This window comes from Melanerpes formicivorus, unplaced genomic scaffold (genome assembly GCF_026170545.1).
Source record: "Melanerpes formicivorus ecotype bairdi unplaced genomic scaffold, bMelFor1.0.p_v2 SCAF_55, whole genome shotgun sequence".
Taxonomy (NCBI): Eukaryota; Metazoa; Chordata; class Aves; order Piciformes; family Picidae; genus Melanerpes; species Melanerpes formicivorus.
In genome coordinates, this window is record NW_027142407.1 from 3,489,869 (window position 1) to 3,506,523 (window position 16,655).

The 16,655-nt window shown below is 41.8% G+C and overlaps 1 protein-coding gene and 1 long non-coding RNA gene across 3 annotated transcripts in view; one reads left to right on the forward strand and one right to left on the reverse strand.

The window, feature by feature from the left end:
• CDH20 (cadherin 20) overlaps positions 1-16,655 on the forward strand; it is a 199,351-nt gene that overhangs the window by 101,229 nt on the left and 81,467 nt on the right. The window lies entirely within an intron of this gene.
• LOC137452520 (uncharacterized) overlaps positions 1-16,655 on the reverse strand; it is a 163,368-nt gene that overhangs the window by 2,000 nt on the left and 144,713 nt on the right. For both annotated transcript variants that reach the window (XR_010990107.1, XR_010990106.1), the window contains exons 3-4: positions 1,942-2,689; positions 443-1,417 (exon numbers count right to left, since the gene is read on the reverse strand). This is a non-coding gene — a long non-coding RNA (uncharacterized lncRNA). The remainder of the gene's footprint in view (positions 1-442; positions 1,418-1,941; positions 2,690-16,655) is intronic.

The following is a 16,655-nucleotide window of genomic DNA, read 5'->3' on the forward strand; positions in this document are numbered from 1 at the left end:
AGCTTCTCAGTGATCGTGGTCAAGTCAGGCTTCTCATCAGTCCAGAAGTGAAAGTTCAAAATTAAAAGGACATGCCTTGTTCTCTGTGATTTGGAGTGTCTGGTACAAGAGGATGAAAGCAGAAACAGAATCACACAGAATTACAGAATGTTAGGGGCTGGAAGGGACCTCAAAAATCATCCAGTCCAACCCCCCTGCCAGAGCAGGATCACCTATACCAGATCACACAGGAACGCATCTAGGCAGATGTTGAGTATCTCCAGAGACAGAGACTCCACAAACCCCCTGGGCAGCCTGTTCCAGTGTTCCATCACCCTCACTGTGAAGTAATTTTTCCTCATGTTTCCATGGAACTTCCCATGCCTCAACTTCCACCCATTGCCCCTTGTCCTGTCATTGGGCATCACCAAGAAGAGTCTGGCGCCAGCCTCTTGACACTCACCTTTTACAGGATTTACTTGATGCCCTCTCATGCCACAGCTTGGGAAGATTGCTCTGGAGAGTATTCAGTAAATCTTCAGACCAGTTCTGGGGCAGCAGGCAAGGACTAGGAAGCATTTTATTCATATGTATGCAAAGTCATTTTATTGTTGCTCTTCTGGGCAGGGTTTGAAGAAGACAAGGTGTTACTTGAATACCAACAACCAGCATTTTATTTCCAGGAATTGAAGCTCTCTTACAGCTCAAACAGCTTCCTGTCTCTTCCCACTACAGTTTCTAAGCAGGACAAAATCCAATCTCTGTTAATATGTGGAATAACTTAGGGAAGAATTATGTTTGGAGCCTATGCAGTACCTTGAAAGCTGACAGGTAAGTTTTGTTGCCATTAGACTGAGTTAATGCCAGGTTGCTTAACATTGGTGGTTGTTATTGGTTCATTTCCTTGCATTTTGGTTCCTTCAGTCCTCTCATTAGTTAAGTCAGGTCTTTCTTGCTAGGAAAATGGGGTTGAGGCTTTTTTTCTGAGAAAAACATGCCCTAAAGTATAATCTTTACCCATCACAGTAGTAACCATATTTTATTAATACCAGTGACATACTGCAGAATCACAGAATATAAGGGGTTGAAAGGGACCTTGAAAGATCATCTATTCCAACCCCCTGCCAAAGTAGGATCACCTAGAGGAGGTCACCCAGGAACATGCCCAGGCAGGTTTTGAATGTCTCCATAGAAGGAGACTTCATAACCTCCCTGAGCAGCGTGCTCCAGTGTTCTGTCACAATCGCAGTCAAAAAGTTTTTCCTGAGAAGTTTTTAACTAGAAGCTTGGTGCAGAAATGCTAAAAAATGTACTTACTTAAGCAACTGAGAGTGAAGAGAGAACCAGAAGTAAGCAGTAACATTTGCAGCCAAGGTAAATTAGCCCTTGTGGTACCTGAACAGGACCTGCTGTACATCAGTGCTGTTGTGATCTGATGCTGAGGGGCAGAGACACAACAGTGGTAAATCTTTGATTAGGAATGGCCAAAACCTCTGGGAGTAGTGAAACAATCAGCATTAATCAGCTTTCCTCTCAAAACACCTTTACTTTTCAACTCCAGAAAAAAGTTCTTAAGTTTAAAGTGTTCTGCTAGGCCTCATGGTAAACTTTATTGCAGACGACCAGCTAAACTGAGCAGAGATGAGCCTGCCTCCACGCTCTGTGCTTTCTTGTTTCCTGCCTTTTTTTGCTTTTTTTATCCCTTCAGTAGCTTTAAGCTTATTAATTCCTGTCTTGAGGCTTCATCTTTTCCATCTCCTTCCCTTTGACTCTAGCTTTTTCTTTTTGCTTGGCTTCAGGCCTGACTAGTTTGTTCTTTTAATGTTTTCTTTAACACTTTTTTCCTGAAGGCAGCTTCTCCACACACTCAGGGGTGCAGTGAAAATTGAGGGTGGTGATTTCACAGTGTTTGCTACTCTTTCTATCCCAAGTCCCCCATCATTGCTGCTTCCTGTTCCTCACCTTCCCAGACTGTGCTCAGTGTTCTGCTATTTTCTTGTGCCATCCTACAGCAGGTGGTCCCAACATCCTTGGTGGAAAGACTTGTAAGCAGTCCTCCTGACAACTGCAACAGGAGAGGAGATTGACATTGCTCTAGGAAGCCTTGATACTACATAAATCAGCAAAGGGAAAGATTCCTTGTTTGTGGCCAGGGTGAGGGGGAAAGGAATTAGGAGATCCATTAACACCAATGCTTATGAAAAAGGGAGTTCTGCTCCTTTAATACTTCACTTTAACATTGCTATGGAAAGGGCCAAAATAATGTTTTGGTTTTCTTCTCACCACTTATGCAGAGACAGTCCCCTCTCCCATGTTTTCTCTGTGGGATCTATCCCTCCTTGGTGTCACAGCTTTTACACTTTGGCTTTCAGCCCTGTTTCCCCATAGAAGACACCTGTAACAGGAGATGATACTGTGTTGTTATTGCCTTATCTTTGTTTGACCTGCTTGGTTTGTTTCTTGTTTCCTCTCTGATTTATGGCTTTTCTTTTTGCAACCATGCTTTTAGTGTGTTTTCACTCTTCTGTCATCTTTTACACTTGCAGCAGCCAGGAAGCAGCCTGCAGTTTAGGGTGAAGTACAAGTCCTCTTCTTCCATATACGAGATGTAGGTAGTTTGGAGATCACCTCATCCATGTTACATACAGGAGATAGGAGCTTGGAGAAACAGTGCAGCTTTGCTAGCCATAAGGGCTCTGTTAATAATAACCTGAAAATAACACAGAAAAGAAGCAGATTTCAGAGCAAGACTATCTACAGCTTTGTACTTCTGTATAGCACAGGATATCAAAACTAAAATCAGTTTTGAGTGTTTTTACTTTACAGTACCTTTGTAGCAATTTAAATGTCTGCCCAAAGGTGAGAGCATGAGAAAGACATACAAGATCCCTCTGAGGAGGTCCACCTGGTTACAGCTGTTCTCTACACTCTGCACTTTCAGATTTCCCCCATGAAGCTCCAGGTATCTCAGCTGGCCCACCTTTTCCAATCCCTGTGAATGTGCTACCACTGCCCTTGGTACTTGCCACATACTCTCTTGTCAGGTGATCACAGATGGTCTCACTAATTTCCATGCTGCAGTGAGCATCAGAAGGGAAAATCATCTGTTCTTGGTGTAGGAGTTAGCTTCTTAATTTTGCCTCTCATTTAGCAGAAAAGGCTGTCTGCTTCTGCTTTTTTCCTGTCTCTCTTGCTTTCACTTTTCAGAGCGCCCTTTATTACAAGAGTGACTTGTATCAGCAATGCAATTCTTCCAGCAAACTCTGCTAATTTCAGGAGTCTGTTGGTGCTGTTTCATTCTTGTCGTGTCAGACACAGTAATCCAGTTGGCATTCATGATTAGATTAGGAAAGACATGAAATACCTGCATTTGCAAAATTAGTGTGGATATTTACCAGTTGGCAGCTTGTTCTTTTACTTCCTTCCCATCTCACTGCTGGAAGCCCTTAATCCACTACTCAGATGTATAAGTTGATGCCTTGATATGAATCAAGAAAATATCTTTCTGCATTGTTAATTTCTGTGGCATGATTTCACCTCATGTTGTCTTCATAGACATGTGCCATAGCATAACCTGATGAAATGCAACCTGTGCTGTAATAAGCAACAGGGAGTCAGCACATTGATGATTCCTCCCAGCAGCAGCAGCCTGTCTTTAGACAGCCATGCAGAAGGGGAAAAGAAAAGGCAGATTAAAAAGGCCAGTTGGTTCACCTGCCTTCTTCTATGGAAGGGTGCACAAAATCACCACTATATGGTGAGATGTGTGTTGGTAAAAGCCTGATGCACTCTAAGGAAAATAATTATCAGAGACCACTTTTCTTTTGTTCACTCCTTTTAACATGTGTGCAGGACTTGCAGGCAGTTAACAGAGAGCAAAAGGCAACATCCAAGCCTACAGCTCACCAGAGCAGTGTGTGTTAATTGGGTGGTGGAGACAACTCTTTGGAGGCTGAGAAGCCTCCTAAAGCCAGCACTCAAACTCCACCTTCATTTCAAGTGACTCTTTTCCCTTTTTACATAAACAGGGTTCCCTGAACCTTGTTCCCTGTGTGTCATCCCCCTGATGAAATCTTAAAGATAAAAATTCTTCTAAGTGCACAAGTTGGTAATTTTTACTATTCAAATGCAGATACCTCTCATCTTCCCAGCACTTAAATGAGCTGTGCCTGGCCATGAGACTAGTTTATACTGGGAACTAATTCCTGCAGTTTTATTTCTTGCTCCCACTTCCTCCACACATGATCTCTCCTTCTTTCAGGCCCTAAAACTCTCCTAGCTCAAATTCAGATCTCTTTCAGCATGCTCTTCCCTGTCTAGACAAGAGTCCAAAAGCAAGGTCAAGAAATACAAGTGTGCCTCACATCCAGACCTCAGTTTTGTTTGCAGTAGGCCAGGAATGAATAGATAAGGCACAGAGCATTAGCCAGGGACTGCTGAGGTGTTCTTCAGTGCCAGCAAGGGACATGTATTGCTAAGGCATTAATCCCTTGTGAGGAAACACTGATGGTAACACCTTTATGTTTAATCTGCTGGGGTGCTGCTCTGTGCCCCATGACGTATTATGACAACAGAGTTACAAACCTCTGTGCTCTTCTGCCAAGGAAATGTTTTTCCAAATATGCTGGAAGCTGCTAACTAGCTGTTTGTGCAGCTTAGTCAATTCTAGGTAATTTTCTTCTTAGAGAAATGGAAAGAGAGTAGGGGAAAACAAGAAAGAAAAAATAATCTCCAGTTGGCCAGAGATTAGCCATTAGGAAAAGCATCAGAGGAGGCATCAGGGGATGCTCTTCCCTCTCCTGCTTCTCCTGTGTCTTGCTCCTTCTACTGCTCCTGGATCAGCTGCCAGAGAGATGTGCTTCCAGCCTGCCTGTGGCTGGATGGGTGCAGGAGCAGGCAGGCAGCCTGGCACAGTGGCGTCAGGAAAGGAGAACATAATGGGGAACAGGCTTTTCCCAGCTGAGGAATCATCCAGCCAGATCAGGGCAATTGGCTGGTATTTCCAACAGCAAAAAACCACAGTGCCTCGTGCAGCCAGGAAGCTAGACATTAGAATGTCAGCAACTGTGTTGCCTCCTTGGTGTATGCTGGCAGGGAGTAGAAAATGGCTGTTTTCTTCTTCACAGTGCCCTTGGCAATAGATGAGAACTGGGCAGGAGCTGATAAAAGGTGTGGAGATAAGGACTGTATCATTCAGGCCATTGCAAGTCACCTTCTGTGTTAAAGGGTGTGGGGCTCACCGTGATTTGGGTGAGACAGGGTGCTGACAGAATGGGCTTGAACACATGAGGTTGTCCCTTGCTCACAGAGCTCAGCTGCAGCTGCCATTGGCACAGGCAGTGACTATGTCTTACCACCCAAATACATCTTCCCTCCAGCAGACACCACTTAACTCTGAACTTTCAGAAATGCTTTGGGTCCCCCTGCCAAGGGCATCCTTGTGTAAGGTGCCACCCTGCTATTGCCCAGTCATCCAGATTAGAAAGATTTGGAGGAGTTCAGCCCAGACTGAGAGTGAGGGAATGCTGAACGTTAGGCAAAAGCAAAAATAAAAGCCTTTATCAATTTCCATGTAGCCATGTTGACATACGAATGCTTAATGACAGTTTATTTAAAGTGCCTCTCTTACCCATTACATTGCTAAAGACCAAGCCCTGTGGTATTCATGAAGAAGAATTCCTGAATTCCTCAACAGTTAACTTCAGAAATGCAGCAATATGCTGAATGATTATTACTGAACTGGGGGGGGGGGGGGGGGCAAAGAAAAGATAAAAAATCAGAAGAATATTTTATGCTGTTATTTTCATTCCAAGTTGATTTCATTACTTTGGCAGATGGGCTAACAACTGTAACCCTATACTGCTATCATAAACTGCATCTCTGAAGGTCTAATCCCTCTCAGCATTTTGCCCACACCACCACAAAAGTGTACACTTGGTTGCCTAAAAATGCTTGCAAAAGCTAAGCTAGGAGGAAAGCAAGGTGCAGTGGGATTACTAGGCATGAAGTTAAGAGTTAAACTGTGCTTTTGTAATGTATTTGTGGTGTGCTGGATTATTCATGCTCCTACTCCACAACTTGAAATTGAGGGTGGTAAAAACAAGATGTTCAAAACCAATCTAGATGATTCTCAGGGGCTGCTGTGTAAATGTGATAAGTATCACCAGTGAGAATAAAGCAAACAGCAGGAAAAAAAGTAAGCAGCCTGGTCTTTGGTGAATTCACTCTGAGTCTTATGTGTCAGGAACCATTGTGCTTATCATCTGAAATCTGACTCCCAGCCTTATCCTGGCTCTCCATCAGCCCTTGGACTGCAGTGAGCAAACTTCTTCTGAAGGATTTTCAGTTTGTAGCCAGCACAGGCAACGTGTCTCTGTCAAGAACAGTAATGCGTGTCGACAAGTGCACATTAATTTTAGATTATTCATCCTGACAAGGCTGTTGATTTGGAGGTTTGCTGCAACTATTGGTTTAAGCAGGCACAGAAGGAAGCTGGAGGCATGAGCGAAACCCAAAAGGGGAGTTCTGGGAGGGGAGCTAATATCCTGATGAAAAGTCTTCCTAAATTTGTCTAGAGCTCAGCTTTGAGCTTGGAATGCTGAAGCGAAATAGAGATGTGTTTCAAGGTCTAGCAGCATGGGAGATGTAACCATAGCAATTTAACCTATTCAGGCTGAGATAGGAAGAAGCAGGATCGAGTTCCTTCTGTCCTTTTACAGAGGAAATGCTTCATGTATGATAAGGGATGAAGCAAAGGTTGTCAATGAATGAATAAAGGAAATGAAATAAAATCCATGTGGCAGGAGGCTGTCCTGTGCTCCAGAGGTGCTGGGAAGGTGTGCCACTCAGTGAGTCCTCACAGCCAGAGCTCATAAAAATGCTGTGTTAGATTTTACACCCAACAAATTTGATGGTCACACCCCACCCCCTACCCCTCCCAACTTGAAAGAAGAAACAGTTTTGCTTTTCATCATCAAGATGAGCTCTGTGAGGGACTTCTCTCACAGAAGCGTATGGAGAGCTACAGTTCTCTGGTGTATAGATCAGAGGGGCCTTCATCTCAGAAGGAAATAATAGAGTATGCTGGGGGAATTTTCTTCAGCATGTGCAAAGCATCCACATTTGCTATTTGCTGTGAACAATAGGTGTAACTGTTTCACTGCCCACCAGACTCCCTGGCACCCCTGTGCACCCAGGGCTATGGAACACTTCATTGAGTTGCCATCATGTCAAGTGATGCAGATGCATTTGTAAGACGTTAGGAGTAACTTTATTAATCATCTGTTTTCATCGATCTTGAGTCATTTAAACAAAAAGACTAGCAAGCAGTTCATAGAATTATGGAGCTCCTGTTCATGCTACTTAAGATCTGAGTTGTCACCCTGATACCAGTAGAACTGAGTGAGTAAACTCCAGTGAGCATCTTCAAGGAATATGTAACATGTCACAGAGTAAAACTGTCTGCCAACCTCATGAACAAGAGAAGAATGTATATAAGAAATTGGGTGGGAGAAATCTATTCAGGTTCCATTATTTGCTTTTTAAAAGATGCAGGGAAATAAAAATACAGGTGAGTGTGATAGCATTGATGTGCCTTGCTCTTACGGTGAGGAATTCCAGAGCTGTGGGGCAGGAGTCTGATTCTGTACCTCCTCCCATCAGTCATCACTGTTTGCTTTACTCCAAAGATCTTTTAGTGTGCATTGCACAGCTACAGGCACAATATTCTTTATCGTTTGACAACCACAGTTTAATGGTCTTCAAATTCACATGGACATTTGTGGTAGTTTCAGGCTATGCCTAGAAAATTTTCCACAGATCTTGAACAGAAAGTAGTAGAATGTAAATAAATCACCATTGGGTGTAAAAAGGAAAATAATGGTAAGATCTAAACAATCCCATTGGACAGACTACCAAGAAGATGGGGCTGTGTATACTAACTTTCTGTCTTTTGGCTTCCTCCACTCTGACTGATGCTTCTGCTGGCTCTTTGCTGACATAGGCTGCAGTGCTTTGTTTTGGCGAAATACTAACAAAACAACTCTGCTCTTTCCTCTACTGTGTACAAGAGGATAGGGAGCAGGGAAAGGGAAGCTATTAGCTCCCCTGGTGTTTGTCCAGGGGGGTTCTTCTGCTGTTTATAAATTGTAAATATTGTATACCTTGTGTATATTCATTGCATTACATTTTAGATTGTAGTTCTGCTTGTAAATATAGCTTCATTTGCCTCCAACTGAGCTGGTCTGTCAGTTTAATGTTGGGGAGAATTTTCAACCCACCACAACGTTATTTCTTGTCCTGCATGAAGTTTTCTATTATTAAAATAGTATTGTAGTAAAATATAACATAGCTGAGATTTCCACACCAAAGGTACAAAGAACTAAAACTGCTATCCTCTTTGAAGTTTCAACAACAAGCAGACTCCATTCCAGAGGTCTGTTTGATGTTGTCTTTAAAGGAATGATTTAGCCCCTGGATGGTTAGTATTCACAGTAATAGTTATTTTGGTGAATATGGAACTGTGCATTCCAGATGTGCTAGACTTTGGACCCAGGTTTCATTCTTTCTTACAGAAGTGCCATCTTCCTGTACTGGGGTTGGCAGGGAGAGATGTTGAGGTGGTGTGCTACTGAGGTTAGTAAATGTCAGCATTGTGAAGCCTAGCAGAAATGACAACCAGGTCTCAAGTGACTGATCCTTCTGTAATTTTCATTGTGAGTAGCAAACTTACAACAGTGACAGTTTTGTCCCTTTGGCTAACGCTGACAGGGCATTTTCCCAGAGATTGTGTTGCTGCCTGTTCAACATACTCCTCACCTGCACTATTGAAGCTCTGCTTTTCTCTGCAGCAGGGACAGTGCCAATGACTGTGGAAGAAAGCGGTTAATAAACCTTGATGTAGAGCTAGCTTGTTGAAAGGTGCATCTAAGTTTACACTTGGAAGCATTGGTGTCTATCAGTCACATGCAGCTGAGTGCTTAGTAAGGGCAAGGACTGTTTACAGTCTTGTGGACTTCCATAACAAGACAGAGAGCAAGGTGGGTGCAGCTTTTGCAACAGAGATGAGCATTCCAAGTGAGTAATTGACTGAATAACATGAAACCTGGGAATACTTAGTCTTCTGAATGCAGGTGAAAAATGCAGGCTGAGTTAGTGAACCTGCTCTAATCTGGGAAACCTCATGCTACGCTTACCAGCCACTTGCAGCTGGCCTGACTTCTTAACCTTAAGAAACCGATTATGGCAGCATGCAATTTTTGTTCTCCTGAGCATGTTTGCACCATTGCCTTAACTTTATTTTCCTTTTACATGCAGAACTTTGTTGCTTTCCTTTCTTTCCTCTTCTGTCTGCCCCAATGTGCATCCTGTGTGCACAGGTACAGGCAAGGGATGGCCAGGACTGTGCTGTGACCTGCAGTTTATTCTCTTAGAAAGGGGGCTTGAAGGACAGGCAGTTTGCCCTCAGAGTGCAGCAGATTGTGGAGAGGGTTATGTGTGGCATGTTTGATTATATGAAGAAAGTTTTAAGTCCCAATCAATGACAGCTAACTAATTTCAAAAAGTTATGGCTTGTGAGTGCAGTGGCATTACAGGGTGGCAGTGTAAGATTTGTGAGCCCTTCTCTTGCCCTTGAGGAAAGCTAAAAGGAAAAAAACAGACTCAAGCTGCAGGTACAAGAGGATTTTGTACGATGGCCTTGAAATCAGATAAACTTTGAATAATATCTGAGTAAGAAATTCTTCACCCATCACCATTCTGTGCTCTCAGGTGCCTTACTAAGTCTTTTACACACCAGTGCTTACAGGGTTTTTTTGTTTCCTTTAGCCATAGCTGTTTCACTAAGATTAAATAACAAACTCCAGGATTTTCTAAGATTTGGGTGTGTTGCAATTTCAGTGGTCATCCGTAATCTTTTTTCCCTAGCACAGCTCCTCTTCTCATCAGCTTAATATTTAAACTGGATTCATTTTTAATGCCTTAATATGCAAACACATTTATGTCAAAATTGATTCAATATTTAAACTAGTTCAGTTTCAAACACATTTTATGCTTCAGCTGCTTCAAGTTGTAGATTATTTCAAACGTGGAATTGATTCCAAAATTAAGCAGGTTTAAATGCTCCATCAATTTATTTTAAACTATATGTATCTTTGAGAGACCTGTATTGAGAAACGAGGGGTTTTTTTGACTAGTGCTTTTGCAGTTCATGGTACATCAGCAGTTTGAAAGTATCTGCACATAATGGCAGTTCAAAACATGCGTAAAATTTAACCAAGTCTGCTGTAGCATTTAGAAAATGCCAGATGTGAACCCTGTGCTGACTATAGCTTGTAGACAAGCTAACCTCCGAAACCTATTTTTGTCTAGCTTCAAAAACGTTTGTTGAAAATTAGGGTAAAAATCTATCTGCCTGTCTATATAAATACATAAAATAATGCTCTTGCATTTCCACATACTAACTGTGAATCCAGGTTGGATTTGTGGAACACTTTAGACAGACAGAAATGGGATGTGGTGGTGTGTTAGCTAAAAGGGAAGGAGATTTGATATCACCACCAAAGCCCATTGAGAGAATCTCAGCCATCTCAGTGAAATCTGGCCTCTATATGAGAACCTGCGTACTCTGACCCCACCTGGAGTACTGCCTCCAGTTCTGGAGCCCCTATTACAAGAGGGATATGGATGTGCTTGGATGTGTCCAGAGAAGGGCCACGAGGATGATCAGAGGGCTGGAGCACCTCTCCCTTGAGGACAGACTGAAAGAATTGGGGCTGTTCAGTCTGCAGAAGAGAAGGCTCCCAGGTGACCTAATTGTGGCCTTCCAGTATCTGAAAGGGGCCTACAAGAAGGCTGGGGAGGGACTTGTCAGGATCTCAGGTAGTGATAGGACTAGGGGGAATGGAATGAAGCTGGAGGTGGGGAGATTCAGGCTGGATGTGAGGAGGAAGTTCTTCACCATGAGAGTGGTGAAACCCTGGAATGGGTTGTCCAGGGAGGTGGTTGAGGCCCCGTCCCTGGAGGTGTTTAAGACCAGGCTGGATGAGGCTCTGGCCAGCCTGATCTAGTGTGGGGTGTCCCTGCCTATGGCAGGGGGGTTGGAACTATGTGATCCTTGTGGTCCCTTCCAACCCTGATTGATTCTATGATACTATGAAAAAGAGTACTGGGGATTTTAGGAAGCAGCATCTTTACTCTGCATGCTAGCACTATTGTTCCACTATGTAAACCAGATAAATATTATTTGGAATAGAAATTGCTTAATTGTTTATGCAAAGTGGCATAAAATAAACATGAGCAATTAAAGGTAACACACAACCAAATTTCTTATGACCTTCTGCCTTTGGAAGTCCAACCTGAAATCCTTTCTTTCACTGTTTCAAAGCAGAGATATAAAGTCTGTTTTCCTACTTCTTTAAGTACATGTAGAATGCTTCAAAGTGTATTATTAGAGCTTTAATTTTTATTGATAGCTTTTATTGTTTCTAAAAAGCTTAAGCAACACTTAAATCTCTCTTCAGTGAAAAGAACAGGAGGAGGAAGGGTGAAGTGGGATATTTTAATTGATTTTTGTCCATTTCAGTGAGAAGGAGTGTAAAAGTAAATATGGCATGAAGTAGCTCTCATTTTCTTTTGGCTGTTAAGAAAAACCTTCTCAGGAAGAGTTAATGCTTTGTAGCTGCTTTTTTAATGTAATGGATGAAAAACAAAATCTCCATTTTTTTTCAGCTGGCATGACTTTGTAGACTTGTGAGAGATGAAAATTACTGAATTGCTGCAGAAACCTTTGTGATTTGATGCACAAGTGTTGGTTTTATGGTAGATGGGGAAATACTTAATTTTTTTTAATCAGGTTTGTCTGAATGTCCAGAGGTATTCTGCTTCTGTTGTTATTGATCTGGTGTTTTTAATGAATATTAAAAGGGAAAAGGTTAGTTTGTCAGACAACTGCAGGGAAGTTTGTTGATGCTTTTTAGGAAGACTTCCCCTTGCAGCAGTCATTTTCTGTCCTTCAGAGAGTGCTAATTTTGCACATGCTTTTAATATATTGCAAGCCAATGCAAAAAAAAATTAAAAAGCTCAGTTCAATTACTTCTCAGGTTGGTTATAATGTGTGAAAGCAGAAAATAGTTAGAACTTGGGCTAATTTTCAAGTTAAAACTTCTGGCTAATTTTCAAGATTCCTCTAATTTAATAATAGTTATGTTCTTCAAAGTGAAATGTTGGGTAACATCAGTTAATGATGTAGATGAGCTCTTTTTTTTGTTCTCTTAAAATTTCTGGGTTGTGAACATACGAATGGTGGCTGGAGCACGCATATTGGCTGCTTCCATTTCAGAACCATGTAATGCACACAGAAGTATTGTCACCACAATAGCATCACGTTAAAAACTGACAAGCTATACACACCTGCCAACATCATCTATAAAAGCAAAAGTATGTTGTTGTAGGGTTGGAAGGGTAAGGCCAAAAAGCCTCCTCCCTCCCCCTTGCAAAGTAAAGGGAAGGAAAAATTGAAGGGAAAGGGGAAAAAAACCTCACAGCTGAATTAGCAAAGCAATGGGATGCTGTATATTTACAAAGCAGGGACACGCAGGGAAATATATACGAATTTACAATATTTACAATATATACAAAGATATACAACAAAGTAGTACAGAAATGAGAGTTCCCCCCTCTGCTGAGGGGGTTCCCCACCTCCGCTCTCCGCTCTCCCCTCTCTCCCCCTTTCCCCAGAGCGGGTTAGAAAGAGACAGAAAAGAGAGAGAAAGAGAAAAAAGTTAGAAGCAGTTATGTGTTAATTGGAAAGCAGTTAATACAGGCCTTGCAGTTTTATCAGTTTTCAAGGTCAAGCCTTGGCCGAAAGCCTAGCACAGAGAGAGCACCTGCTCGGCGGAGGAGCGGAAGAAAGACTGAAGATAAAAGTACCGGAATGCCCAGGATACCCTCCTGCACTCCCAGTTCAGAAGGTGCTTCCTCCCACTCTACCAATGAAATTAGTTTAGATCCGTCTTTTTCGTTTACCAACTTCCGACCACCATATTGCCTTTCTTAAAGGCGCAGCCTCAACCGGTCACAGTATGTTTTACATTTACACAGTTTTCTAGATTTGCATAAAATCAGGTTTACAATGTCAGACATTTTGTTTAAAGTTACACTTCATCAAAAACATAGGTAGCAGAAGATGATTGTGTATGAGCTTAGGGGGGCAGAGAACACACTACACACAGACACACATACATGTGCACACACACTCCTGCTGAAAGAGTGAGTTCCGGAGTTACATTTGCATCTTTCTACCAGTTTGTAGCAGGGGGCTTGGAACTAGATGATCCTTGTGGTCCCTTCTAACCCTGACTGATTCTATTCTATGATTCTACCTCGTGCTGCAGAAGCTTTCCAGCTTGTTTCCAGAAGCAATACTGTTCTTGGATTAGTAGCTGCCCTTTCCATGCAACTCCTTGCTAATAGATACAACAGTGTAGCCCCTGGATGCTGCTGGGCCATCCCCACACTGCACTATCCTGCATCCCAGGTTTCCTTGGTGTCATGTGCAGGAGAGGGTCACCTAATCCAAGGTTCGGGCATGGCCTTATTTTTTACTTTCAGTTCCCCTTTTGGAGGCTGATAAGGAACAAGGTCTGTAGTGTCAAAGGTAGGCCTCCCAGGTATAGTGAGTGTGAGAGGTTGGACTCGATGGTCTTTGAGGTCTCTTCCAACCTTAGTGATACTGATACTGATGCTGAAGAGCAGAGCATGATCCAAGAATGAGTGGGTGGACTGGGCTTTTATAGACAGGCAGAACAGACAACCATTGGAAGGTCTGCTTGGGACCTAATGAGGAGGCCTGAGTGTAATACCCAAACTCTGCTTTGCTGAAGAGGAGAATTTACTGATGGGAAAACATAGTTAAGATGCAGTCTGAAAGGAGACCAGAAAAGCTATCTGCATGCAAGCACTGCGAGAAATTAGAAAATGGAAACATTGCTAACAAATCACTGTCTGATTTTATGTAAAATACTCTCTGTACCTCCTGGCATGAAGGGAAAAACAACTGAATTCTGTGTTGGTTTCAATGGGTTAACAGATCTAGAGGCTCAATGGTGTTAACATGACCTTGTCACTGGAGAACATTAGACAATTAAATACATTCATGGTTTTGACAGAGAATTTTCAGTCTGCTTAATACCATGGTAAACAACTAGCTTAAAAATCTATCATCCTTTATTAAAGATGCAGAATAAGAAGAGAAAAAGAAAATGCATCTGACATATAAACAGTGAAGTAACTTTTTTTTTAGCAATACACCACATTTCCTTTGACTTTAGCTGTAGAGAGACCATTTGGCAACCATTTGGCTGGTATTAGAGCTGATAGTAAATGTTCTTGTTAAAGAAACGACAAAATGTCATCTGAGCTAGATTGGCACTGTTTTGACACATCTTGGTTCCCTGAAGACAAGACAAAAAAGGGCAAAACATGCACCAAAGAAAGATCATGAAGGACAGAAAAAAATTGGCTTTGATCTCTGAATCTGGCTCTTGCAATGGTGCTTCAAGAGAACAACTCACACACTCTAAGCCCTTTCAAGAGCTGACATTTTGGACTGACATTGGGCTGACTTGCTGGTAGCTCCCTTTTCAATGGCATGCGCAGTGTAGCAACAAAAGCTGTCACCTTAGCCAAGCACATCAAATTCAAACACAAATCCCACAAATGCTGCAAAATCATCCAAATAACACAAAAAGCAAAAAGAGAGTATAAAAAACAAACAAACAGATATGGACTGAGATGGAATAGAGCATAAAAAGAAGAGAGAGAACTGGGAATTCATTCATTACACAATAGATCTTTGCTAGAAGCTGTCCTGTGGCAAGAAGTGCTGATGTCCTCTAGAGCCCTCTGATGCTTCCTTGGCCAAATCTTACCATTTTTCAGGATCAGGGAAAGTAAGGTCTTACAGTGTCAAGGTGAATCCTCTGATGAGGGGAGGCATCCTCATTACACACACTATTATCTGCTTACTTGTATTCTTGCCTTAGTGTCTAATTATATTTCCTTCCAATCAGATTTACAAATACTGCCCTCCCAAAGGATGTGGTAGGTTGAGTAGCACATTCACTCAATTTTGTTAGCTTATCTCCCAGCACACCATTTTTTTTCCATTGATTTCTGGTCAACAGAATGATCAAACATGCATACAGCCACCATAGTCTAAACCAACAGAGGTTTAGAAGGAGCAAGTCAGTGGATACCTGAATCTGTTCTAAACTGTAGTTTGATACATGAATTATCAAGTAAATAAAACATATACTTGCATATTCCCAGTACTCTGAGGCTGGAAGCTCTGAGTCAGCTTACTCTCCACAGGTTATCTGCATTGATGTAAGATCCAGAAGGCAGATCAGTTGCAAGAGTGTGTCTCTATTTCTCAAAGAAAGCTGCTGTGACGCAGAAGATTTAAAAGAATTAAATTAGACTGAGATGAGCATGGGAAATGTTAGCAGCCATCTGTCCTAACTTGCAATATATATTTATGAAATGCACAATGCATTAGGTGATCTGGGCTGCTATTTCATTAACTACACCTTTTGAAAGGAGATTTTTCTTTGTCTTTTAAATAGCTCTTGTAAGAATAAAGAATATCATTACATCAAAGGAAATATTCATATAACCCAAAAGATCTGACATAAGCCCTCAGATGACAGGCAACCTGTAGACAATATTAGAATTCTGTGCCTATCTCTAGCCATAATGCAAATCAGTAAAAGGTTCCAACAAAATGTCATCTTTTATGCTACAATTCTGTGGCAAAAGGACCTGAAGGCAGATAAAGTGAGTACATCCAGCTGATCACTTTTCACAACAGTAGAGTTGTCATTGAAATACTCTTTACATGCCATGATATGTTACCTCATAAAGCAGGGTTTGATACCTCTTGGAGACACATACATGCAAAAAGAAACCTTGAAATTCACTTCTTCCCCTCAAAGATGGCCTTGGGATGTTCTGTCCTGTGGAAACCCTCTTCATCTCCCTGACGTTATCAAACCCTTCTGCCACTACTGCCTCTGCTGATGGGGGCAGTTTGGTACTTCTTACATTGCCAGTCAGCTCCTCTAGCAAGGGTGTGAAGGTGGCACTGAGATGCAGTCACGTCATCTCAGTCTCTGTCTTGTGTTAAGAGTCAGGACTGTGCTCACATTAGCAATTTGCTTCAGAGCAGAAGCTCAGCATAGAAGCAAATGTACAAATTAGCACCACACACCACGTACAGGTTGAAAAATCTAGAGAGTTCCTAAGAAGGGGCACAGACAAGAAATACAAAGCTCCTAGTCATATAGTGGACAAGCAGAACAAATCATACAGTATTTTGTTTTGTTATGCTTATTTATATATTAACTTTCAAATCCATGAGAAAAAATAGAAACCTTGAATTCCTCTTTTTGTTTCTTTTAAAATGAAAGAACATATGACAGCTGCAATAAAAATTCTAATAAGCTAATAGCAAGTTGTCAGGATTTTTTCTAACCATCACATTTTATGGGTTTGAGAATTAATTAATGAAGAAGGATCAGTGGAGACAAAGAGATCAATATGCCTTGCATGCACTGTTCCCTAAGCAAGTTCTGAACAAACTCTTAGAACTGTCTGTAATTCTTCCAGTTTAGCACTGT